We start from the raw sequence: 27,575 nt of genomic DNA on the forward strand, positions 1-27,575 counted from the left end.
AAGATTCTCTCCTCTGCCTCTTCCCCCGCTCTCTATCTCTGTCTGTCTGTCTGTCTCTCTCTATATCTCTCTCAAATAAATAAATAAATCTTTACAAAAAACACAGTAGTGCATCTAACAGTTGATAAGTTTTGATGAAATATGATAAATTCTTTTCTGCTTGAAATACCTAGAAGAATTACTATTTCCAGCACCTTGACTAACATAATGCATTTATCTAATCTGCTTAGATGAATTTTCTCATATTCTATCTATAGCATTCCTGATATCAGTAAATTAACTAGGATAGATAACTTGCTTTTTTGAAACAAGGTTAATTCCTAAGAGCTTCTTAATTGTTAGTACAATTCTTAATATAGTTATTTTAAGTTATCTTATTTATCAAGTTTATAATCTTTTCCAGATAGTGAGCAAATTTAGATTATCTGTTTTATGGAATAGTTTTATCTATTTATTTTTTTCAATCAGGTCTCTTTGCCCATCTGTAGTTTTCTTATTTCCCTCTAGGCTGACCATTAGTGGCTCAGTGATCTAAAATGCAGCTTCTTTCTTTCTTTCTTTCTTTCTTTCTTTCTTTCTTTCTTTCTTTCTTTCTTTCTTTAAGATTTTATTCATTTATTTGAGAGAGCATGGCGGAGAGGAGGTGGGAGCAGAGGGAGAGGGAGAAGCAAACCTTCAGCTGATCAAGGAGCCCAATCTGGGGCTTGATCCCTGGGATCATGACCGGAGCCAAAGGCAGCAGCTCAACTGATTGAGCTACCCAGGCACCCCTAAAACGCAGCTTCTTTCAGTATTAGGAAAATGTACCCTTTATCAATAAGAAACCAGATTCACTTAGGATATCAAAGCATACCACATGCAGGAATAGCCGATAAAATAGTCTGCCCATAGAAATCCAGACTGAGAGGAAAAGGAGCCAGAATTTGCACAGGAAAGCAGAACAATGGATGGGAAACTAACTCAAAACAGGCTTTCTACAGAGAAGAAGCCAGATGGGCAAGGTGCAATGTCCACAGGCAAAATGAAAGTAACTGCATCACCATTTCCAATTAGATCCATCTTCCAATGTATTCAGTCTGTCTTCAGCTGGGACCAACTACTGTTCAATCTGTCCACTGAGTTTATAATGTAACTGTATTTTTCACTTCTAAAAGTTCTGTTTGATTGCATTTGCTTCTTTTTTTTCTAATCTTCTTGGACTTTTTCATGGTGTCTACTTTTTTCTCATGATTTTGATTCTGGTTACATCCTTAACTGTTTTAAGCACAGTTATTTTATCTTTACTGTTCAGTAGTTGTCTTACCTGAAGTTCTTGACAGGATATATGTACACTGACTCTCAGTTATGGTATATTGTTTTCTTATGCGCTTTGTAATTTTGTATTGTGAATTCTTCAGGATGCTTCAGGATGCAATTGGTGGAAATCTTGCACAATCTGGATTGACAGTATTTCTCCAAAGAGATTTTATATTTACTTTGCCAAATGCTCAGGGTTTTCACATACTCAAGCCACTCTTACCTTAATTTATTGGCCCAGAGTTTCTAAAACTTGGCAACTAGGAATATTTTAATCCCAACTGTGGGTAAGGATAGGGATATAGTTATTAATTTTCATCAAAGACTTTTTCTATCTAAAATCTATATGAAGACATATAAGTGCCCTTCAGACACGATTCTGCACCATGAGTAGACAGTTTTTCTAGTATGAATCTTCAAAGGCCCCAGCTTTCTATGGTATCTCAAATGCAATCTTTAAATTCATAAAACCCCAAGACATTATCTTCTATTTCTGTGTAGGCACTAATATCTAAACCTCTATGTGACAGAGACAAGGATTCCATCGCTCTTTCTCAATCCCACTGCCCAGGCTGTCAAAGCACGAACCAGTGTGGTTTGGCTCTAGTTTTCAGTTTGTACTTCATTTTTTTGCTTATTGGGAATTTCCTTAATGCTTTCTCATTCAGTTACATATTTTAAAATGATATTGTCTTATATTTTATCTAGCATATGTGAGTGTTTTACAGCAGAAAGCTTTCCAGATAATCTAGTTTGTCATACTGCCAGAAATAGAAGTAGCAAATGGTAGCATCATGCCATAAAGATTAGTGGGATATGTTAAAACTAAGCATCTCAAACCTGAAGAAAAACCATTACAATTATTCAGAGATTGATAAAGTCATGCAACACTAATATAGAATTTTACAAAGTGTCATAAAATGTGGTAATAAATATTTAGAAGCTTCTTTTGAGGTTTCTCATTTTAAAGCAAAGGTAAAAGGCACAGCCACACCCAGTGGGGAAATAATTATTCTTTCTGTTACAGCTAAAATGGCTGAAACATAACAAATCAAAAAGCATGTAGAGAAACCTAAAATGCATATTTTTGTCAGCAAATATTGTTGAATGATATATGGAAAGCATTATAGAAGAGTGAAGAAACAAATGTTGGAACAAATTACCTAGTGTTGAAGGTTTGCTATATACTTGGATGAAACGCTGATACCTCTAACACATTTCAGCTATGGTATTTTCTGGATTCTGTTTCCAATAATAAAACATATGAAGGGCTTTTGTGTGTGTGAGCTACCAAAAAAAAGGACCAAATAACATTTTCCCTCAATAATAAATAACTTCTAAATTATGACGTCTACACTATCTTAGGCAACTATCTGAATCAGAATTTTTTTAGTTCCCCAAAAATGGTATAAAGTACTGCACATGAAATGCATTCCCTCTATCATTCACAGGCAAGCTATTGCAACAAAGCTTTCAAAGAAGCTTTATGAAATCAAAGTGCTACAGGATAGGGGCTCCAAGGTGGCTCAGTCAGTTAAGCATCTATCTCTTGATTTCAGCTCAGGTCATGATCTCAGGGTCGTGAAATTAAAACCCCTATGTGGGGCTCCATGCCCCAGCATGGAGCCTGCTTAGGATTCTCTCTCTTTCTCCCTCTCCCCTACCTGCTCATGCACATGCGCACTTGCTCTCTCTCTCTCTCTCTCTCTCTCTCAAAAAAAAAAAAAAGAAAGAAAAGTGGGCAGCCCAGGTGGCTCAGCGGTTTAGTGCCGCCTTCAGCCCAGGGTTTGATCCTGGGGACCCAGGATCGAGTCCCACATCAGGCTTCCGGCATGGAGCCTGCTTCTCCCTCTGCCTGCTTCTGCCTCTGCCTGTGACTCTGCCTCTCTCTGTTTTTCAAATGAATAAATAAAATATTTTTTTAAAAAAGAAAAGTGCTATAGGATACCATAGGGAACCTTAGCTTTCAACACAAGATACTTAAAAATGTAAGGGATTCTGTACATCTTTATAGAACGTAACTTTCTTAGATCAGATTCCCTGGGAAAAAAATTTTCCTGGAGAGTGCCCTCAAGATCAACCATGGGGTAAGTACAGAAGGCAAGATTGAACAGAGGGAGAAATTAAATTTAGATGGTTATCACAATGTCCTCAACCAATCCCATGGGGAGCTCTGGCATTGGGTTGGCACTCTAGTTTTCTTACACCTTGCAGTAGACTGTCTGAGCCTTTATATCAAGCACTGACCAGTCTTTAGATGAGAGCTGCCCCATGGGAAGGGGTGATACATCTTTCCACTGAGTGCAATGCCTAGAGAATGACCTCTCAGCCACCAACATAGTGGAAACATAGCAGTGCATCACAGCATCCAGTAAAGCAATCAAACAGAGAATTGCAGGTGAGACTGGCAAAATCCTTAAGAGTTGACTGACTAAAAGATGAGTTCTTCATTTTTCTCTAACAACAAAAAAATCAAGTGATTCAAATGTGCTGACAGTTGATGGACATGAGAATTCTACGTACCACAAAATATTCAATTTAACAATAAAGTGAGAAAATAAACTACTTTTTGAAAGACATTTATGCTACAGAGAGAGCTTTATGAAAGCAGAAGTTTGGAAGTGTTTCCATTATTACATGCTATTGTTACCAAAACTTATATAGCCCATCAAAACTCTAATACATGCACACTTAAGAAACTTGGAAAACTATTTTAACTTGTTAAAATTTTTCAATAGTTTCAGTACATATTAAACATACATATTATTTTTTTGAATTATAAACCTTCCATAGGTAAACATTTCCTTTTTTTTAACAAAAATATTTATGTAAATTTGTATTAGTTTTGAAAGATGAGTATCACAGTTTGTAAAGCATAATCAAAGATACACTCTTTGTATTTGAGTTTATATACTGTTGGAAGAACTTTTTCAACCATGACAGCCATTAAAAATCAAGTATCTAAATAAATGGAAAACATAGGTTTTTAAATTTCTACATCACACATTTTGAAATTAGAGTAAAGCATCTGATCACACAAAGATGTGAGGCATAAAATTATGGTCTTAACCCAGAACCAGAATAATTCATTGGCTCAAGGTTTCTGGGCTCCACAATGCCCATGTTAAAAAATGCTCAATCTCTTCTTTCTAGCATTCAGCTCATAAACTGTGGCTGGTTTCCCTAACTATCACTTAGCACAGTGTCCTCCAACTCTTTATCTTCATGTATCACCATTAGTAGAAACATTTTTGTGCATGGACCTCCATTTATTTGCTTATAAATTATATACACATGCTACTCTTCTGACAAATTATCTATATTATGTAACACACACAAAAATAGAAATTAAAAAAGATCCTCTTGCCCCAAATGCATAAATTATGAGGAAATATCAGGTGACCTCAAATGAAGACACTGCAATGTCAGTAGCATTTACTCTTCAAAAATGTCAAGTTCGTGAAAGACAAAGCTTTAGAAATTTTTCCAAGCTAGAGTAACAACTAAATGCATACATGATTCTGGACTGGATCTTGGACCCTTAAGGAAATTTTGGAGGAACTAGGCAAACTTTGAGTGGGATTTATACATTAGATGGTAATATTAGATAAATGTCAATTCCATGATTTTGATTATTGCATAGTAAATATACTCTAACTATTAAGGTTTTCCAGGGCATCATGTATGCATCATATTTTCAAGTAGTTCAGAAAAAAACAAAGCCCACGGTAATATGCATGTGTACATATCTGTGTGTTTGTGTGCGTGTGCGGAGATAGAGTAAGAGAATGCAAAAATGCTAACGATTAGAAAATCTTGATAAAAGCCATACAGAAGGGACACCTGGGTGGCTCAGTTGGTTGAACGTCTGCCTTTGACTCAGGCCATGATCCTAGGATCCTGGGATCAAGCCCCATGTCAGGCTCCCTGCTCAGTGAGGAGCCTGCTTCTCCCTCTCTCACTCTCCCTGTTTTTGCTCTCTGTCAAATAAATAAATAAAATCTTTTTTAAAAATCCAGACAGAGGTCTATGGATCTTTCTACTGCTTTTGCAACTTTTCAGTAAATTTAGAATTCTTTCAAAACCAGATAGGTTAAAAATTAATATAAAGAAAAGAAAGAATCCTCTAAAAAGATGATACAAAAATAGAAACTAGTTTTAAAATAGTCCATCTAGGGATGCCTGGGTAGCTCAGTGGTTGAGTGTCTGCCTTCAGCTCAGGGCATGATCCTGGGGTTCTGGGATCGAGTCCCACATCAGGCTCCCCACAGGGAGCCTGCTTCTCCCTCTCCCTATGTCTCTGCCTCTCTCTCTGTGTGTGTCTCTCATGAATAAATAAATAAAATCTTTTTTAAAAATAAAATAATAGTAGCTTTTTAATATGAGAATATTTAAGATTTTGAGTATTTGTCCCATCCTTTTTATGAAACTGCTCCAGAAGAAAACCTTCAGTGATCTTTTTACTAGTAAAAAAAAAAAGAAAGAAAATTCTAAATTGTAAAAACACATGCTCTTAAAAGATTCAATTTAGTAATTTAAAAGTAACAAGTAACTTTTTACTGGTTAGCATTTAATGCCTGAGAATTAATGAATCATAAGCAATTTGACAAATATATTCAATATCTATTCATAACTACTCAAAAGGTTTAACTTATTTCATTTAAGATAATGTTACAAAACAAAATATAAATTATGTCCTAGAGGACACTCAAAATCTTGGTTCTTACCATTTTTTACATTCCTGGTTCTCTCTCTTCCCTGTTAGTATTAAAATGGAGTGACATCTTCAGAGTATCCAAGATTTGAAACATTACACAAGAGGAAGTGATAGTTTTAGCTGCAAAAAAAACTGTTTTTCCTTAGACCTTCTCCTCATTCTGATCCCCATCCTTATTCTAATTCCTAAACAATGGTAAAATGGTTCTTTAGCAGCCAGTGTCACATAATAATCACCTGTTGATTCTTTCATCATGCTACTGGCTGACTCGCAAAGGGGAGCCTTCCATCCAGAAATATAGAGGGGTGGGAGGATGGTACACTGACTAAAGAAAAGTACATGAAGAATGAATATATAATTACTTTAATCATACAAACACCCAAAATGCATGTAAAGAAAGATGGTATTTTCATTCGAGAATTTATATTTCACCAGCATGTAATATAAGTTGCAGTAAGGGTTGTGTAATTTTGAAGTAAGTTTCCTTTGCAGCATTGCATTGCAGCATGCCTCCCCACAGCACAACACTCAAACACAGAAAGCCATCTAATGTAGGTACTTATAAACAGCCCATCTTCCCCAAAAGTCTGTCTCAAATCTACTGCATACAGGATGTTGCTGGGTACTGTGTTCTATACACCAGAATTCGCTGAAAGAAAGCAATGTGCAAGAAGTCAGCCTGCCCATGCACGAGTAATGAACTATCAGCATTATCCATGAATACTTAACCACAGACCAAAGTTCCTTTGGGAATCTCTCACAGATGTGGACAAACTAAAAATCTTCAGCGCAAAAGAGCCACTTTTGCTGAAGATAGAAAAGCCTCATTATTATGAACAAGCAATATGATTTGACTAAGATTGTTACACTTTTCACATTATCAATTTGCATAATTTTCCACTTGCAAAATGATAACAAGAAAGTCAAAGATTGTTGTCAATGATTATGTTTCCCCTGACATAAGAACTTGGTGATATAAAAAGACAAAGAAGTAGGCTACAATGTTTAATCAAGAACCTGGCCAGAATTGCTGTGATTGTATAGGTGTCAAGACATCGCATATGAAATTAGAAGATATCAGCTATATGATATAGCAGAATATAGAAAATGTGAATTTTTTAAAGATTTATTTATTTGAGAGAGAGGGAATGCGAGTGCAATTTGGGAAGGGGGGAGGGGCGGAGGAGAGAGAATCTCAAGCAGAGTCCCTGCTGAGTGTGGAGCCTGATGCGGGGCTTGATCCCAGGACTCTGAGATCATGACCTGAGCTGAAACCAAGAGCTGGAGGCTTAACCGACTGAGTCACTCAGGTGCCCCTAAAATTTGAACTCTTTATTCCAATAGCAAAAGGGTGGGAAAAGTACAAAACCCGCAGACTATTCCTTATGCTTACTAATGCTCTTGAGCCAAAGACCAGTGCAAACACCTATAGTTGAAAAAGCTGGATTTCTTGACTTGTTGCAGGAATGGAGAATACACCTATGGGGAACCACAGGTCAGCTCCCTGAAAGGTATTATTAGAAAGGCTTTATTATAGAATTTAGGCTTGTGTTAGTTAAGTGATATGGGGGAGAGTTCACAAAAAGCAAAGTTACTCTGGATTGGATGTTATCAGGATGTGGGTAATTCATGATTGGGCATCTCTATAACTCTAATGTAGAAGCTAAGAAGAATGGAATGATACCAAGGCTGTTGTTGGTAAAGCAGCAGCAACCATTCCCAGCAGCCAGGATATGGGAGATATTTGGTTGTTTTTGTGGTTTAGATATTGTTCATGTTTTCCCCTGTGCTTAAACATGATTACTAAGTGGTCTTGTTTTTGTCTGGATCCACCATAGGCACAGAGTGGTCTTGTCAACGGTTGTTTGTGTTCCACAGAATGCCAGGGCCTCGCTGTGTGTTCCAGGGCTATTCTAGCTATCCAGATCTGCTTCTCTCTTTCTCACACTGACAAAATATGTAAATGCTCCAGGAAAACTTCTGGGAATACTCAGTGCTCAAGTTTGGGATGACTTTTAAATAAAAATATATCCTAGTATTCACAAGGGATATACTAGGCAAATGTACTGTGGAATAATAAATTATGAAATAGAAAATAGTTCAAGAGGTCATTGGATTCATCTTCTTGCCTCCAGGATGGATTTCTCCATCCTACTTTAAAAGCTCCTCATTTAAAAATCACACAGCTTCTATTTGGCAGATCTATAACTATAACAAGTAATCCCAAATTCTCCCTCATTAAATTGTAAGATGATTTCTTCTTTCCTTCTCTGTGGAGATAGAAGACAATCAGCCAATATCCTCTTCACTCTAAAAATAAAACCTTTGCCTTTCCTTCTCTGACAAAAGTAGCCTTTTTTCCCAAGGGAGCTATTATAAATATCTCAAATTGGTCTACGGCGCTCTCCTCTGCTGCCACCACCTCAGTGTATGCCCCTATCATGTCTTAACTGGAACACTACAGTAGCTTCCTAACAGGTCTCTCTTCTTCATTCTGGCACTGTTCCCCACCTCCTTCCACACTGTTGCCAGAGTGATCTCTGAGTTCATTTCACTAATGTACATTGGCCTCCCCATTTTTTTAAAGGCAAAATCCCAACTCCTTAATTTCACCCAGAAGGCCCTGCCTTACTGGCCTTCATCCACATCACAATCACATTCTGAGACATTGATTCTTCTCTGTATTCCAGCCACACTAAACATCTTTTTAGTCCTGGGAAACCCATGGTCCTCCAACCTCAAGGCCCTAACACATGCTCTTCCTGAAGTGCTCCTTTTTTCCCCCTACTTTACCCAACTAACTTCTATTTATCCTTCAGATCTCATTTTAAACACCCTGACAACCACCCCTAGATTAGACCAGATCCCCTTATTAGCTGCATTCTTAGCATCCTGCACTTCATCTAGCATGTATCACAATCATAATTCACTAACCAGACATGAGTTGCTTATTTGACTCCATAAGAGCAGAGACAATCCCTATCTTATTCACCTCCATTTCCTTGGGGCATGTTGGCACACTGCCTTTACTGGAGAAGCATTCGATAAATACTTGTTAAACAAATAAAAAACATAATAACTTATGAGCTGAGTCCTCTTTAATTTCTATACATCATTTTTAAAACTAGAAAAAGCACTCAAAAGTGATCTAACATTCTGAATACAGCAATGGAATTACATCTAGGATCCCAAAGGTCCAATTCCTATTAGAAATAATACAGTCCCTTCATGCTATTGGATGATTGGCATATTGACCAGCTCAGTCCACCAATGATTTAAGAAAATAAAGTACTTTATCCTTTTACTGACCATAAGTCAAGTTACCATGTCCAAGTCCTATAGTCTGGTAAAGCTATTACCTAGTTACTCATTAGTCTGTCTGTGAGGATTCTCCAATTTCTCTTAACTATATTAATAATTAAAGTATCATTACCATTATTGATTATGATATTAGATTCTCTTCACATGTAAGCAGTTTAGTTAATTAACAATCATTAAGAATCATTATCTTCATTTTATAGAGAAGAAACTGAGGTCACATAGATAGATGAAGCTAGGATTCAAATCCAGGTATGTTTCATTAAAATAAGCCTCTACCAACCAGGAGTCTTCTTCAGTAGTGAAGGGAGATCCTGACACTCACCTGAGTCTGACAGGCCTTCTTCCCAAGGCCACCCATAATCGAGCAGGTAAGTGTTAATCTAATTCAGTGTGTGCAGAATCCCTTGCTTTCACAATTGCACTTTCCTGACTGCCCACGGACTGCTACCTGGGAGCGTTTGCTGCCATATTCTCATCACCTTATCCTGCCAAACACTGAGCTAGGTCTGTGATTGTTGTGACTTTTGGACATTGCACTTGGAACTTTCTGGCTCTCCTAGCCTGCATCGACCTCACAGCAGCTTAAGTCCCATCTTACTAGACACTAGCCTAGGTCTGGCTTTCCAATCTTCCCATAGAACCCAACATTACAAAGGTTCCAGCAACCTGCGTAGCAAATGCATTTCCAAAGAGAATTGTGTGTGGGTATTTATGTATATGTTTGTGTGTGAGTGGGGGAAGGTAGAAGCTGATTGAAATTCTCATTGAGAAAATAAAATACACAAATGATACAATATTTAAACAAATAACAATACTCCAATGTCAAAATACAGGATTCAGAGAAGATACACCATGCACAGTCAGGATGGGAATAGATAAATAGTGATGAGACAGATTCTTTAGGAGGATTGAGAAAGAAAAGTGTGACTTTACACAGATAAGGAGCTGGATTACAAAGAATCTTGAGTGCCCTAAGCATGTGTTTCCTGAGCTTAAAGTATTTGTGTAAACTTACCACATCTATCAACTACCTGTACTGCTTTTTTATAAGTTTATTTATTTTTAAGTAACATCTACCCCCAATGTGGGGCTTGAACTCACAACCCCAGGATCAGGGCTTGAACTCACGACCCCAGGATCAAAAATTGCATCCTCTCCTCACTGAGCCAGTCAGGTGCTCCAGCATTGCTTAATATTTTTCTTTAAACTGATTCATTTTTTCTATTGAAATAAATTTATTTCAAAAAGAACTTTATGCTATATTACTTTTATATCACTATGAATGCTAGTTGTATTTTTCAAAATACACCGTGTGCTCACAGTATGACGACTAAGATTGTCCAAGCATGTACTGAAGTACTACTGAAAACCATCTCACATACCAACAGCAGTATGTTAGACACATTTGGAGAGAAACCCACTCAAACACTTGTAGTTGATCAACAAATGCATGACTCTTCCAGGCAACAATGTTATACATTTTCCTCCTTCCTCCTCCCCAACAACACCTCCTCCATACCCCTCTCATTTCAGCCTTCTTAAAAGAAAAGTATGTACTCCCTCTCTCCAATTTCTCTTCTTCACGTTCTCTTAAACAACACTCCAATCAGGCTTTCACCTCTACCACTCCACCATCTAAAGCACCATTGCTTGTCAGTATTTTCTACCTTACTGGACACTACCCAGCTTTCTTTGATTTCCCCTTTCTCCCCAATGTCAGGGAGTCCTTGGGCTCAGTCTTATAAATTCCCTTGGTGATCTTATCTCAGCCATATGACTTTAAATATATTAAGCACAGTACATATACTGATGACTCCCATATTTCATCTCCAGGTCGGCTCTCTCTCCTGAGCCCCAAGTGTGTACAGTGCCCACCTAACATCTATACTTGGATGTGTGGTAAATCTGTCACATTTAACACATTTAATGATCAGTTCCCAACTCCCAATCTTTGCCTTCATATCTGCTCTACTCACAAGTCTTTCCATCTCAGTTGATGGCAACTCCATCCAGAATCCTATCATTTCCTACCCAAATCTCTGCTCCTATCCTGGTCTAATCCTTCATCACCTCTGTTCTCAATACTGCAATTCCCTTCTGCCCTGCTTCCTTCTACTGTATAATTTCAACACAAAAGCCCTTTTTTTTTTCAACAAAAAAAAAATACATTAGATCATACCACTTATCTGTTCAAAATCCTTAGCAGTTTCCCATTTCCCTCAAGTGAAAAAACAAAATCTTCACAATGGCCTACAGAGTATCAGACAACCTGGCTCCTTACTCCTCTGACCTCCCTTCCCCTTTCTTGCTCTTCCTTGCTTACATTGCTCTAGTGCGTGCATTTCACACACTGTCATAGTCCTCAAAGGCTATGATCATATCCATTTTGAAGATGGAAAAAAAAAAAAAAACTAGAACTCAGAGAAGTTCCTTGGCCAAGGTCAACACCAAGTGCTAAAATCAGAATTTAGTCTTATTTCACTCCAAACATGCCTCTCAAGGATACCATGCAGTCTTACATAAACCTTTATTCTTCTAAAATGGGCCTAAAATAGGCCTGGAATTTTATTTATGATAAAGACAACGTTTCACATCAGTAGCTAAGTGGTGCTGGGACAATTGAACATCTATCTGCTAAGAAAATTAAGCTAGATCTCTTCCTCACCTCTTATACCAAATTTAATTCCAAATAGAAAAAAGATTTTACTATTAAAATGAATTCCAAAAACTTCCAGAACAAATCACAAGTAAATAATTTATAATATTAGAAAGTAAAAGGAACAAAACCCCAGAATCATAAAAAAGAAAGATTAGTAAATCTAGAACAAACTTTTAAAAACTGCTACATGACAAAGTACTATAAACAAAGTCAAAGACAAATAAATAATGGGAAAAAATATTTGTAATGCATATATCAAAGAGCTAATTTCCTCAATTTACTAAGGGCTGGTACAAACTTTAAAAAGAAGAAAAAGATAATCTACTTTAAAACAATTGTTTTAAAAGTACATGAAAATATGCCCAACCTCACTTGAAATTAAAGAAATGCAATTTAAATCAGCAAGGAGATATCATTTTTCACCCAGCAGGAAAGAAAATGATTCTGATTCTGTTAGCTGCTATCTGGCCTTAAAAAAAAAAAAAAAAAAGTCATTAGCTGCTACTCATTAGTTCCTACTCATCCTCAAAAAGTAGGTTTGAGAGTTAAATCCACTTTGGCTCTAGTCCTTGCTTTAAAATATCAATATCCAAAATGTAAACCACCCCCTCAACAACATTTCAGGATACCATCCATCCCTTAATACTTGTACTGCATGCCATGACCTGGTCTCATATCCTTTGTCCACTTCCCTTCTACAAAACCTACTACACCTGTTGAACACCTGGTGATTCATAATCAACAAACTCCCTATAATCTCAGCCTGGCCCACAATCCCTCCTCTATCTACCACCTTGACTTAGTTGAAATTGGACTTCCCCAAGGGTACTGCTGGCTGGCCCTATAGCCCTCTTGGGTTACCGTAGATTATCCTCTGACAATCCAGACTATTGTTCCTCTCATTTCTTCCTGTTTTTCCTTTTTTAGGTCATTCCCCGTCATTCACCTGTGACTTGGCACATGACTCACCTCCAAGCTCTGCCATAAATAAATGCTGGGGGAGCTCACTGTCCACATAGGCAATCAATCGAATAACTGACCTCAGAGGTCCCTAACTTCTTCATAACTTTATCCTAGCTACCTACTCCCATGGTGATACTTTGAACTTTTTCATTTCCTTCAATTGCTTCATTTCAAAAATCTCTGTTTCAAACAACCCAGGCTCTTTTAACAACCTCTCCTTCCAATTAGCATTATTAACTTTAAGTTTATAAATGTCTCCATTTTCTATCCGTCCTAACAACTCACCTTTTTTTTTAACTTCCTTACTTAATTTCTCCATCTATTTCACTTAGCATAATACTTTCTAGGTACATGCATATTATTGCAAATGGCAAGATCATATTCATTTTTATAGCTGAGTTACATCCCATTTTATTATATATATAATACCTATTATATATATATGTGTGTGTGTGTGTGTCTGTGTGTGTGCACACACACACACAACACACACACTTACCCATATATCACCTATGCCATTTAGGTGACTTTCATAATTTGGCTATTGTAAATAATGTTGCAATTAACATAGGGGTGCATATGTTTTCAAATTAGTGTTTTCATTTTCTTTGGGTAAAAATATCTAGTAGTAGAATTACTGGATCATATGGTATTTCTATTTTTAATTTTGGGGGGAAACTATATACTGTTTTCACAGTGGCTGCTCCAATTTACAGTCCTGTCAACAATGCATAAGGATCTCCTTAATTCCATATCTTTGTCACCACTTATTTCTTGTCTTTGTGAAAGTAGTGCCATTGTGACAGGTGTAACATGGTATGTCATCGTGGGTTTGATTTTCATTTTCCCAGGGATTAGTGATGTTGAGCACCTTTTCATGTGTCTGTTGGCTGTGTGCCTTCTTTGGGAAAACATCTATTCAGGGGTGTTTAGTCAGTTAAGTATTCAACTCCTGATCTTAACTCAGGTCTTGATCTCAGGGTTGTGAGTTCAAGCCCTATGTTGGCATCCACACTGGGCATGGAGCCTACTTAAAACAAAACAGAAAAATGTCTATTCAGGTTCCCTGCCCATTTTTAAATTGGATTATTTGGGGTTTATACTGTTCAGTTGTATATGTTCTTTATATATTTTGGATATTAGTCTCGTCAGATATATCATTTGAAATATCTTTTCCCATTTGTTTTGCTGGTGGTTTCCTTCACTGTGCAAAAGCTTTTTTAGTTTGATGTAGTCCCTCTTGTCTATTTTTGTTTTTGTTGCCTTTGCTCTTGGTGTCAAATCCAAAAAATTATCACCAACACCACTGTCAAGGGGCCTCACTGCTTATGTTTTCTGCCAGGAGTTTCATGGTTCCAGGTCTTACATTGAAGTCTTTTCTTTCTTTCTTTTTTTTTTTAACAAATCAAACTTTTATGATATGGAATTGGCTGCACAGTATCTAAATAGAAAGTAATGTGGGAGAAACAGTCTGCCACCCAGCATGCATGTAAGAATCTGGGGGGAAGAAGAAAGTAGACTGATGTGTAACAGCATCAAGGAGCAGGGTGATGTGAGCAGCCAGATCTAGGGGACTAGAAGCCATTAGCCTTTGGAGTCCCTGGAGCTGGAGGAGGGCTGTCCCCAGCTTCCTATTTCCCTCACAGAAGGCACTGCCCTCAAGTTGGGAGGGGGCTGAGGACTGGGAGAAGGATGGGTAATAGGGCATCCTTTGCCCCTCCTCTATTGGGGGAAGAGAGACCATGACATACTTCTGGACAATACCAGGGACCAAAGGAAGGTGGGGGTGCAATTGTGGCCATGGAGATCAGTAGTATAACAGTGGGCTGCACACTGGGGATAGTGGTGGTGACAGGAGAGGTAGTGCTAGAACCTGCACCAGAAGATGAACAGCTGAGGGATAAGACCTATTGGGTATAAGAGTCATGGAGGACAATGACATTATCCTAAACTTGGTTAGAGGAGGGGAAGAGTAAGATGGAGCAGCAGTTCACAGACACACCTGTGTCTGGATGGGCAGTATGGTGGCACCGGAACCTTTAGCAAAACAGAGGTCCTAGGACCAAGCTGAGGGGCCCGTAAGAGGTCATTGTGGACCAATGATGAGGGGTGATCAGAGCAGTCCTGCTGACCTACTGAGCCTGTAGAGCAACCTGGCCAGAGCTCTGCCACATGGGAGGAAAGGAGGAGTCCAGGGCCCCAAATTCTGCCCCACAGGAATCCTAATTATCAGATGTGGGAGCAGCTGGTACTAAGGCATAGTGTTTCAGGAGGAGGCCCTGCATGTGGTCAACTCAGATGCAGTTGATGTTGCTCAGCACAGGGCCATCCAGGACACTGCAGAGCCACTTCACTTCCTGCTGTAGTCATGGTAGAATCAGAATCTTAATCACATCGTGTCCCAGCTCTGCCAAGCCTGAAATGGAGCCACCATGAGTTATCCACAAGTCTTCTCAGTCCACCTAGCTCTTGGTGAAGGTCATAGTGACCTGGGACTGGATGTTGTTAGTAGTTGTGCAGAAATGTCTACAGATCTGGGCTATGAGGCAGGTGGCAAATCACCCAAGGATTGTCCACATCTGACTGCAGGCCCAGATGTCTGCCTGAAAGGCAGGTCCTCACAGCTGGAATCAATTCATGTGTGGAGTTTTCTAAATCCAGTGTGGGGTTATCCTTCAGTACCATCACCATGCACATTGGAAAGATGAGCAGATTTTGGAAACGTCTGCTCCCTTTCCAAATATAAATCTCAGTCTCAAACTGTACACTCTAGTACTGCTGTAGAGACATACAATTATTTCCTAGTTCATATAATCTTGGGTTTTATATATACATACACACACACACACATATACACATATATAAATACCTGATGCCAGATTTTTTCATAAATACTTCAGCTACTGTAAATATTGTCTCTGAATCATTTTAGAAAATCAACACAATGTATTAAAATCAAGTGTTGGGAAATTTCATGGTCTCACAACTTTTATTTTGGAGTTGCGCTATTATTACATTTTATTTAACTCTGGACTACAGATCAATTATACTTAGTAGTTCCTAAGGCTTCATAAAGTAATTTTTCAAACTTTAAAGAAAAAAGCAAGCCAGTTACAGAGCCACAGGGGTCATGAACTCTGACCTTGCATTGACAAAAACAATAACAATCTTTCCTCACAACCCCGGGGTGCTCACAGCCATCTCCTATGCCCTCTGCCCCACAACCATCCCCTATGCCCTCTGCCCCCTGGCCCACAGCCTTATCAGCCCACCACCCTAGGCTCCTGCCACCAGCCAAATGCCTGGGAGCTGGGCCTCTTGTGCCCTACCCTCTGCCTAGGGCCTCCACAGACACCTTACCTGCTTCTAGGCCACTTGGGTGCCAAATCTCGAGTTTCTCTGGTGATTTCGCTTCCCAGGCAGCTACAAATTTGGGGAGACTGGTTCAGTGCAGGGTGGCTGAGGCACTGCACACAGATCTCTTGCAGGAATTTCCGGCATGAGAAATTCAGGCCGTCCAGGTGCACCCAGGTAACCTCCGCTCACTCTGCTGTAGCCTGGCCTCAGTGTGCTCAGGTTGCTACAGACCAGCAGACAGAAAATCCAGATAGTCACCGTGGTGGTAGATACCTCTGGATTCTGAAAGCACCATTCCAGATGGAGCTGGGACTGAGAAGGGGATCCCAGCTTTCCTGGAGACATCCAGTGCCAGGTAGCTCATTCTCACCACCTGGGATAACCTCATCCTTGGCAGGATCCAAATCATAAGGGACTCTGCTTCTGCAGAGCATTTCCTCTGGAAGGCCCACATACTGCGGCCCCAGGGGGTGGAGTACTATATGGTCTGTGGCCACAAAGCTCCTGGTTGTTGCTATGGATGGAGATGTCAGTTGTGAAGAATGCAAAATGTATTCAAAAGAGGTACAAGGAAAATTTGAGCTACATCTGTCAAAGCAACCAAGACTGTATCATCAATAAGCATCACCAGCACAGCTGTCAGTTTTGTTGAATAAAAAAATGCTTAGAGACGGGTATGGAAATGTAATCTATACAGTGAGAACAGAAGCCCTTTGGGGGTTAGGGGGCATTTAATGTGCAATGGGAGAAACCAAGCAATTGTGCTGCTTTAACTAAGAAACTTGAAATCATCCAGGAGCCTTTGATATATGCCAGGATGGTGTAGTTCTCCTGACCATGTATTCTAAACCTGAGACAAGCAAGGGGGCTCTGGGCATACTAGCAAATATAGTAACCTCCTTTGTAGACCTATATAAACCCCTTAACAATGGTAATGCTATGGAAACACCATGGGAGAACCAGTCTGAAAGTGAGATTCTTTCAGCATTTGATATGTTAGCAAAAGCACTAATACCACAGACAGCTTCATGTCTCCAAGCCTAGCAGGGAGGACAGACACCAGTGGAGGATCCATGGAGCATCCATGTTATCACTGGAGACCAGTCCCCACCCACCATTGAGGTCAAAGGCTTCCTCCTTTTAGACACTTAGAACACATGTAAGCTCATAATGATACGAGTACCTCAACATGGGCTACATCTGCAAGTCTACATCACACTTGCTTTTCCTCCCCATGCATCACCCCAGGCCAATCCCAGCAGTTCAGACACTTGGTCAGGGATGCAACGCCAGCCTCAAGCTGTCCTGTTGGAATGAGCTCTTCACCCTTGGCCTCACCCAGTGTGCTCAGGTTTAAGTCTCTCCAATATCCTGGCAGCTACCATCAACCACCTGTAGAACTGCATCAATGAAGATAAACTTTCTGGTTACTGGATAAAGCAAGTCAAGGAGCACATCTGGAAGCATCAGTAGGACTTCTATTAACAGTAGGGTGAAGCTGAACATAGACAGCGGTGAGTATGCACACCTTAAAGCTACAGTTCTCTTTAGTCCTGACCATCCAGGTTTGACCAGCACAAACCAGACTGAAAAAGTCCAAGAAAAAATAGAGATAGACTTACAAGACTATGTTCAGAAACCCTACTCAGAAGACACCTTCTGAGTGGCCCAGATTCTCATATATCCGCTGGCCACAGGCTATCAGCTCCAACAGTAACAGAACTTAATTTATTTCATTTTATTTATTTGTTTATTTATTTTTACTGGCCTCATTGTCAATATTTTGATAGCATAATTCCCTACATCCTCAAGATGGAGATGACAGAGTATAATGACCAGATCACCAGAGCCAGTCTCTGGTGCACTGCACACACCTGCTGAGGAACAAAAGAATCTTCCTATTTTTTTTTTAAGATTTTACTTATTTACTCATAAGAGACACAGAGGAGGAGGCAGAGACATAAGCAGAGGGAGAAGCAGGCTCCCTGCGGGGAGCCCGATGCAGGACTCAATCCAGGGCCCTGGGATCACGCCCTGAGGTGAAGGTAGATGCTCAACACTCAACCGCTAAGCCACCCAGGCATCCAACCTATTTCTTATTTTTAAAGACAAGAATTACCCTATACCCACAGAATGCTCTTAATTCATCTGGCAATACTTGTTATGTTGTCCTTTTATAGAGGAAAAAAATTTTTTTTCAAAAAGTGACAACCACTAATTGGGCAAAAAGAGGAAAAATAGCAATTTCTAAAGATTACTAATTTTAATCAAAAGTTTTATTGACATAATTTTAGATTCACATGCAGTTCCAAGAAATGATACAAAGATCCCTGTACACTTTGCTCAATTTGCCATAGTGGTAACATTTTATAATACTATAGTATTATATCACACCAAGATATTGACAATACAATCCACCAATCTTAATAAGATTCCCTCAGTTTTATTTGTACTCATCTGCTGTGTGTGTAGGTGTGTATATGTGTATTAAACTCTGTATTTTTACCTGTGTAGGTTTATGTATCCACCAAAGTCAAGATAAACCACAGGGACTTAAATATAAGAACTAAAACTATAAAACTCTTAGAAGAAAACATTGGTGTAAATCTTCGTGACCTTGAATGAGGCAATGGTTTCTTAGATATGACAATAAAAGCACAAACACCAGTGGAAGAAAGAAAAGAAAGAAATTAAAAACGTTTGTACTTCAATGTATACCTTTAAGAAAGCAAAAAGACAACCTACATAGTGGGAAGACATTTTTATATATCATGTATCTGATAAAAAGAATTTATTCTAAAATACACCTTGGTGGCTCAGTGATTGAGCAGAGCCTCTACCTTTGGCTAAGGTTGTGATCCACGGGGGGGGGGGGGGGAAGGGAGGGGGGGCCTGGGATCAAGTTCCACATCAGCCTCCCTGCAGGGAGCCTGCTTCTCCCTCTGCCTGTGTCTCTGTTTCTCTCTCCCTGTGTCTCTCATGAATAAATAAATAAAATCATTAAAAAAAAGAACTTAAAGAACTCTTACAACTCAATAACAGAAACAACCCATTTTTTTTTAACGGACAAATGATCTCAATAGACATTTCTCTAAAGAAGACATAAAAATGGCCAATAAACACATGGGAAAATGCTCAATATCATTAACACATCAGAGAAATGCAAATTAAAAGTAACTGAGATACCATGTCACACCTGTTAGGATGGCTAGAATCAAAGAGAAAGATAGTAACAAATGTCATGAGAATGTAGATAAATCTGAACCCTCATATTCTACTAGCAGGAATGTAAAATGGTGTGGCTGCTTCAAAAAGCAGGCTGGCAGTTCCTCAAATGGGTAAATGTGAAGTTACCATATGACCCAGCAGTTGTACTCTTAGGTATAGATCCTAATAGAAACAAATGCCCACACAAAAAAAATTTTACATAAATGTTCATAGCAAATTACTCATAATAGCCAAAAAAGCAGGAAGGACCTAAATCCAACTTATGAATGGATAAATAAATGTGGCATATCTATACAATAGCATATTACTTAGCAATAAAAAGGAATGAAGAATGCATTTGTGCTACATCTTAGGTGAATCTTGAAATCATGATGCTAAGTGAAAGAAGCCAGTCACAAAAGACCATATATTATATGATTCCGTTTACATGAAATATGCAAAATAGGCAAACATATTGAAACAGAAAATAGATTAGGGATTGCCTAGGGCTGAGGAAGGCGGTTGGGAGAAATGGGGAATGACTTCTAGCAGTTATGTTTCTTTTTGGAGTGAAAATCCTTTAAAATTGTGACAATGGTTCCAAGTGTCTGTGAATAGACTAAAAACCATTGATTTGTATACTGTAAATGGGTAAATTGTATGGTGTGTAAATCATAACTCAATAAAGCTCTTATTTTTTAACAGGGAAAAAAAGTAAATCTCAAGTGTCTTTCATGTTGCAACTTTATTTATTTATTTTGAAGATTTTATTCATTCATTTATGAGAGACACACAGAGAGAGGCAGAGACACAGGCAGGGGGAGAAGCAGGCTCCATCGAGTGAGCCCAATGTGGGACTCGATCAGAGGTCTCCAGGTTCACACCCTGGGCTGAAGGCGGAGCTAAACTGCTGAGCCACCCAGGCTGCCCCATGCTGCAATTTTATAAGCATACTCACCTTCTTCCCAACCCACTCTCTATCCCTATTTCTATTCAGTGACAATCAGGAATCTGCCTTCTATTTCTAAAATTTTGTTATTTCAAAACTGTTACATAAATGGAATCATACAGTATGTAACCTTTAGGTATTGACTTTTTCCACTCAACATAATTCTTCAGAGATTCATCTAAATTGTTGCATGTATTAAGGTTCCTTTATTTGTTACCCTTGGTATAGGTATACCACAATTTGTTTAACCATTCACCATTTGAAGGACATCTGCAATGATTCCAGGTTTGGGTTGCTACAAATAAAGCTTCTATGAATATTTATATACAAGTCTTTGTGTAAACATAAGTTTTCAATTCTTTGGGGGAAATGCCCAAGAGCACAATAGCTGAATTATACAATAATCACATATTTCATTTTTTAAGAACTTACCTAACTTTTTTCCAGAGTGGCTGTATCATTTTACATTCCTACCATTTTACATTCCTAATTTGGATCATTTATACATGATTGGATCATTTATACTGATTTATCCACATCCTCACCAGAATTTGGTGTTGCCATTATTTTTTTTATTTTACTCTTGCTGATAGGTGTAGAGTTGAAATTTCATTGTGATCTTAATTTGCATTTCTTTGATGGCTAATTCTGTTAAACATCTTTTCATGTGCTTTTCTGCCATTGGTTTATCCTCTTCAGTGAAATAAATGTTTGTGCATGTCTTTTGCTTATTTTCTAATTAGGTTGTTTTTTACTACTGAGTTTCAACATTCTTTATATAATCAAGATGTAGCTCTTTATTGGATTGGTGTTGTATTGTTTTCCTATAGCTGCTGTAACAGATCAACACAAAGGGAGTGTCTTAAGACAATAGAACTCTGTTTCTCCCCCGGTTCTAGAGGCTAGAAGTCGAAAATCAGTGTATTAGCAGGATTAAATTACCTCTGGAATAAAAGACTTTCTTTGCCTCTTCCAGCTTCTAGTGGCTGTTAGCACTCCTAAATTTACCGTCACCTCTCTCTCTCTGCTCAATCTTCCCATCTCCTTCTTCCTCTGAGTGTTTGCCTGGTGGCTGCATCACTCCACTCTCTACTACCATCTTCACATCATCTTTCTTTCTTTGTGTATTTGTCAAATCACTGTATCTCTCTTATAAAGCTTCTTGTAATGACATTTAGGGCCCACCTGGGTAACCAAAAATAATCTCCTTATCTCAAAATCTTTAGCTTAATTAATTAGGTGTTCATTATACAAGAAAATTACCCCTTTTCTTGTCAAATTCTATGTATTTTGAAAACATTAATTAATAAAAGTTTTTTTAAAAGATTTTATTTATTTATTCATTTGAGAGAGAGAGTGTGTGTAAGCAAGAGCATGAGCAGGAGGGAGAGTCAGAGGGAGAGAGAGAAGCAGACTCCCTGCTGAGCAGGGTGGTGGATGCAGGATCCATCCCAGGACCCTGGGGTCATGACCTGAGCCAAAGGCAGACGCTTAACCCACTGAGCTAACCAGGTACCTCTAATAAAAGTTTTAAAGGAAAAAAAAAAAAAAAAAAGACCCTTTTTCCAATTAACATTTACAAGTTCCAGTGATCGGACTTGGTATTTTTAAGTACCCATTTTTCAACCTACTGCAAGTGGTTTGCAAACATTTTCTCCCAGTCAGTAACTTGTCTCTTTATCCTCTTAACAGGACCTTTCACAGAGCAATTTTTTTTTTCATTTGAATAAGATACAATAGATGGCTTTTTCCTTTCATGGATCATGTTTTTGGTGTCCAGTAGTTTACCTTTTTTTAAGATGGCCTACCTGAAAAGCATATAGGTGAGACTCAACTATTTCACAGGGCTCGCTGAAGAGCCATGTTTGTAATCCAAGACAGTTATTGTAGGAGTAAATGTAGGCTGAAATGGAAGTTAAAGCAAATTTATTTGTGGCTTTTTTATATGTAAAGACTTTGATGGCAAGAAGGCGTACTAACACAAATAAAGCTATAGTTTGAAAGGCAAAAGACAATTAACTAAAGGGGACTGAACCCAGCCAACCTGTTCTAGCATACTGTAGCAAAGGAGTTAGAATCAAACTGAATCTTGAAAAACAAACTAATAGAGTAATTCTAGATTAGATCATGAACCTGAGAAAAAATAAAGCTATAAAAAACATTATTGCACCAATTGATGAAATACATATTGTAGGCTTGAAAATATTGTATCAATGTAAAATTTTCTTATTTTGCTCACTGTACTGAGATTATGCAAGAGAATATTCCTTTTTCCTAGGAGAGATATGTAAGGTTTTTAGCAACAGGAGCACAGTGTCTCCTACTTACTTTCAAATTGAATAGATCTGTTCCCAGGTAGAGATAGAAAGGTAGATCATGCTCCAGAAAGGAGATTACAATCTAAGTGGTCAAGAGAGTGGATTGCCTAAGGAGACCAGTTGTTCCAGAATTGGTCATTTAGAGCAGTGGTCCTCAGACTGGACTGTATGTTAGAATCTGCCTCTTAGGTAAGGTAAAATTTATCTTCCCTCAGTGCACATTTCCATTCTCCCAACCTGGCAAAGTTAGCCAACCACTGTCAGATGAGATAATTCACTAATGTTCTGTAAATGAGGTAATTTGCTAGTAAAATCTACAAGTGCCTAGAGTAAATCATATTTCATTTTTATTATAACTCCATACTAAATTGTAATCAAAATTTGATGCTATCAATAAACACTGCATTTCTATCTAAGCAAAATAATATTTAAAAGACAAGAATGCTGGAAAACTAGTAAATTGAAATTTTTTCTATTGTTTCACTTTGCACAAGAAGCTGATAATTTCATATGTAACTAGACATGCTAATATAATAGCACTGCCATAGATAATCTAAGAAATAATTAGTTTGGAATTTTATAAGTATGTGCACATCTCTTGACTATTCTAGAAACCTCATTCTACTTGTTGTACCTCCTTCACTATAGGCCTCTTTCTCAGTCATCAGCCCCTTTTTACTTTGATACATAGTGCCATTTTACAGCAAAACTTGCCTTCTCTTAGTGTACATTGCCAGTCTAGTCTTTAAGTATACCCAAGAAAGATCCTATTTGAAGAAAGTTGTTTATGAAAGAAATTATATAATAACATCAAATGGAATTGAGATTTCCAAGGATAAACACAAATGTGTCAAAATAGAGTATCAAATGTAGACACTTGAGAATATTTGTATAATAGAAATGAATGTTGAATAAACATGCTTCTAGTCAAAATGAATAGAGTATGTATGATTCAGGAAGTTTTTTTTAATGACAAGAAAAACTGTATGAGAGTTTCAACCTCTATTTAATTTCACTTAAAAACTGGAGTGAGAATGTATTGGAAGAAGGTTGCAACTGAAATTTCAGAGTTTTAGGTCTTTTCATGCAATTTCAGAATAATCTTTCTGATTCTGTTCTCTTTAGCCCTCCTTTGCACCAGAATAATTAGCCATACAGCTCTGTAATGGGTGGTTAAATTAGGTGAAGTCATTAATAAGGTGAGGCAGGAACATATTGTCGGAAGAGAAATACAAGAAACCACTTCAAGAAACTGTGAAACTGGGATGCCTGGGTGGCTCTGTGGTTGAGTGTCTGCCTTCAGCTCAGGGTGTGATCCCAGAGTCCTGGGATCTTGAATCCCACATTGGGCTCGCCACAGGGAGCCTGCCTCTCCGTCTGCCTATGTCTCTGCCTCTCTCTGTGTCTCTCTTGAATAAATAAATAAAATCTTTAAAAAAAAAAAAAAAACCTGTGAAACTTTCAATAAATCATGCCTCCAAAATCTAGAACTTGAACGAGATTGAACAAAACAAATTTTAGTTAAACTTCAACATTCTTACTATTTCTATAATACTTATAACTGTTTTACTGATCTATCAGTTCTTCCATTACATCAACACATAACACAAAAGCAAAATTAGCCATCAAATAACATAACATTAGTGATTTGTGTTTATAAGATAAAGCTTTAATGAAAATGACACATGTCTGGCAGGTACGTATCCCCTCTCCTATGGCATGCCTATGACATTCATAACAAATTGACAATGATATTATTTCCCCTCAGTATAATACTAACTCAGAATCCTTCTCAATACAAAGTTCAGACAGTCGTTGCTTCATTCATTCATTCATTCATGAAGCAAAGATTTATTCTGTGCCTCTTCCAGGATCCAATATTAAACAAGACAGACACAGCCCCTGTCATGATAGAGTTTACACATTTTAGGGAAGAGAGACATCAAAATAAGTAATTATGGCATGATGTAAAGTGACATGAAAGATGGCCATTTCTGCTATACCTGGTTTAGGATTTACATTTTTCATAAGCTAGAAGCCTAAGACAATGTGTCATGAAACTTACATAGTTCCCTATACAAGGACTTCCACTCATATTAGATATTATTGTAAAAGGGAGGTTTGAAATGTTTATTAAAACTGTACATATTACTACTCCAATAATAGAGTGGTTCTATTATGAAGAGGAAAGAAGGGATGTTAGGTAGGCAACAGCAGTCTCTGCCTTAGTATTTAAAAATACATTTGTTCTTTAAGGCCCCTGGGTGGTTCAGTCACTTAGGTATCTAACTCTTGATTTTGGCTCAGATCATGATCTCAGGGTTCTGAGAACGAGCCCTTCAAGGGCTTCATGCTGGGCATGGAACCCACTTAAGATTCTCTCTCTACCCCTCCCTGCCCCCACCTCACCACTCTCTCTCAAAAAAAATTGTTCTGTGAATGAATGAAATCTTTATTAAAGTCGCTCCATTGTTTCAATTTCCTCAACTAAAAATTTTTTTAAGATTTTATTTATTTATTTATTTATTTATTTTAGAGAGAGAAGGAATGAGAGTGAGAGAGTGGGGAGGGAAAAGTAGAGGGAAAGACTCAAGCAGACTCCAGGCTGAGTTCAGAGCCCAATGTAGGGGTTAACCGCATGACCCTGAGATCATGACCCTATCCAAAACCAAGAGTTGGTCACTTAATCAACTGTGCCACCCAGGTGTCCCAACATTCATTTTCTAACTCACATTTTACAATATTAATTTCCTTTTTATCTTAGGTCATTAGCATTCTTAGTTATTACCTAATTGTTATATAACTTTACATAGGTGTATACCTTGTTTTCCTAAATAAAGTCCTATGTATACCTTTTTCTCTTTATTTATAGATTATCAGTGCGCTATAAATTATTTTACTTAATAAGAGTGTTAGTCTGTTTAGGCTGCTATAACAAAATATCACTGTCCTAGTGGCTTACAAACAACAGATTTTTATTTCTCACAGTTCTAGAGGCTGAGAAGTCAAGGATCATGGTGCTGCCAGATTTGGTTTTTAATGAGGGCTCCCTGGTTCACAGCCAGTGACTTCTCCCTGTGTCCTCAATGGTGGAAGGGGCCAGGGAGTTCTGTGGAATCTCTTTTATAAAAACATTAACAACCCCATTCATGAGGGCTCTGCCTCTGTGACCTAAATACCTTCCAAAGGCCCCACCTCTTAACACATTCCCACTGGGAATTAGGATTTCAAACTTAAGAATATGGGAAGAACACAAACACTCAAACTGTAAGCAATTCCCAATATTCGAAGGAATAATATACATCAGGAAAAAAAAGAAGGGAAATAACCCCTTTCTATTGTGACAATTAATTACTACATATCTCAAATTGTTTTTAGTGTGCTCCTACCATGGATTTTTAAAAGTAAATCAACATTAGTGAAAATAAAAATCAGGAACGTCTAGATAAGTCTAGCTAATCATAACCCTATTAAACATATTTTAAGAAGGTGGAATTTGCATACATGACAAAGTAAAGGGATAGAAAAATATATTCCACACAAATGGAAACCAAAAGAAAGTGAAGGTATCTATACTTAATTCAGACAAAATAAAGTTTAAGCAAAAACAAGAGACAAAAGGTCATTATATAATGAAAAAGATGTCAGTTCATTAAGAGGACATAACAATTGCAAATATAAATGTATCCAACATTGGAATACCTAAATATATTCAACAAACGCTAATACATTGAAGGTATTAATAGGCAACAATTAATAACTGGGGGTGGGTGGGGGAGGTTTAATACCACACTTTCAACAGTGGATGATAATCCAGATAGAAAATCAAAAAAGAAACATAGGACTTGAACTATATTTTCAATGGACCTAACAGACATACAGAACATTCCATCCAACAGCAGCAGAACACACATTCTTCCCAAGCACATCATGGAATATTCTCTAGAATAGACTATTTCTTAAGTCACAAATCAAGTCTTAGCAAATTTACAAAGACTGAAGTCATACCAAGTATCTTTTCCAACCACAATGGTATGAAATTAGAAATCAACAGTAGGAGGAAAGCTAGAAAATTCACAAATATGTAAAAATTAAAGCAATCCTGAACAACCAATGGATTAAAATGAACTCAGAAGGGAAATCAGGAAAAAAAAAAAAAAAAAAAGGGAAATCAGGACACCTGGCTGCCTCAGCTGGTAGAACATATGATCCTTAATATTGGTGTTGGAAACTCGAGTCCCATGTTGGGTGTAGAGATTACTTAAAAAATAAAAAATAAATAAAATAAATATTTAAAAACTCTTTAAAAAAAGGAAAATCAAAAAAATATCTTGAAACATATAGAAATGGAAATACAACATACTGAAACTTATGGCACTCAGCAAAAGTAGTGCTAAGAGGGAAGTTTATGGCAATAAATGCCTACAAGAAAAGAGAAGAAAGAAAGAAAGAAAGAAAGAAAGAAAGAAAGAAAGAAAGAAAGAAAGAAAGAAAGAAAGAAGAAGGAAGAAGAATGAAGAAGAAGAAGGAAGGAAGGAGAAAGAAAGAAAGATAGATTTCAAATAATTAAGTTTAAACATAGAAAAGAAGAACTAAGCCAAAGTCACTCTGAAATTAACAAAAGTTACCTATGCTTCTAACTCTGAAATTTTCCCTCTTTGGTGGATCAGAGTCCCCCAGGCTCAGCCATTTTATTCTTCCACGCCCTATAAAAAAGACTTAATCTAAAGTTTGACCATTATCAAAATAAGAACGGGCAAGGCACCTTCCAAAGTCAGAACCTTCAAG

General features: G+C 37.8%; 2 pseudogenes; one reads left to right on the forward strand and one right to left on the reverse strand.

Annotated features, from left to right (window-relative positions):
* Window positions 1–14,530: 14,530 nt before the first annotated feature.
* On the reverse strand, window positions 14,531–16,105 carry LOC119877451 (annotated as a pseudogene).
* An 84-nt stretch (window positions 16,106–16,189) lies between these two features.
* On the forward strand, window positions 16,190–18,194 carry LOC100684062 (annotated as a pseudogene).
* Window positions 18,195–27,575: the final 9,381 nt, after the last annotated feature.

This window comes from Canis lupus, chromosome 23 (assembly GCF_011100685.1).
Source record: "Canis lupus familiaris isolate Mischka breed German Shepherd chromosome 23, alternate assembly UU_Cfam_GSD_1.0, whole genome shotgun sequence".
Lineage (NCBI taxonomy): Eukaryota > Metazoa > Chordata > Mammalia > Carnivora > Canidae > Canis > Canis lupus.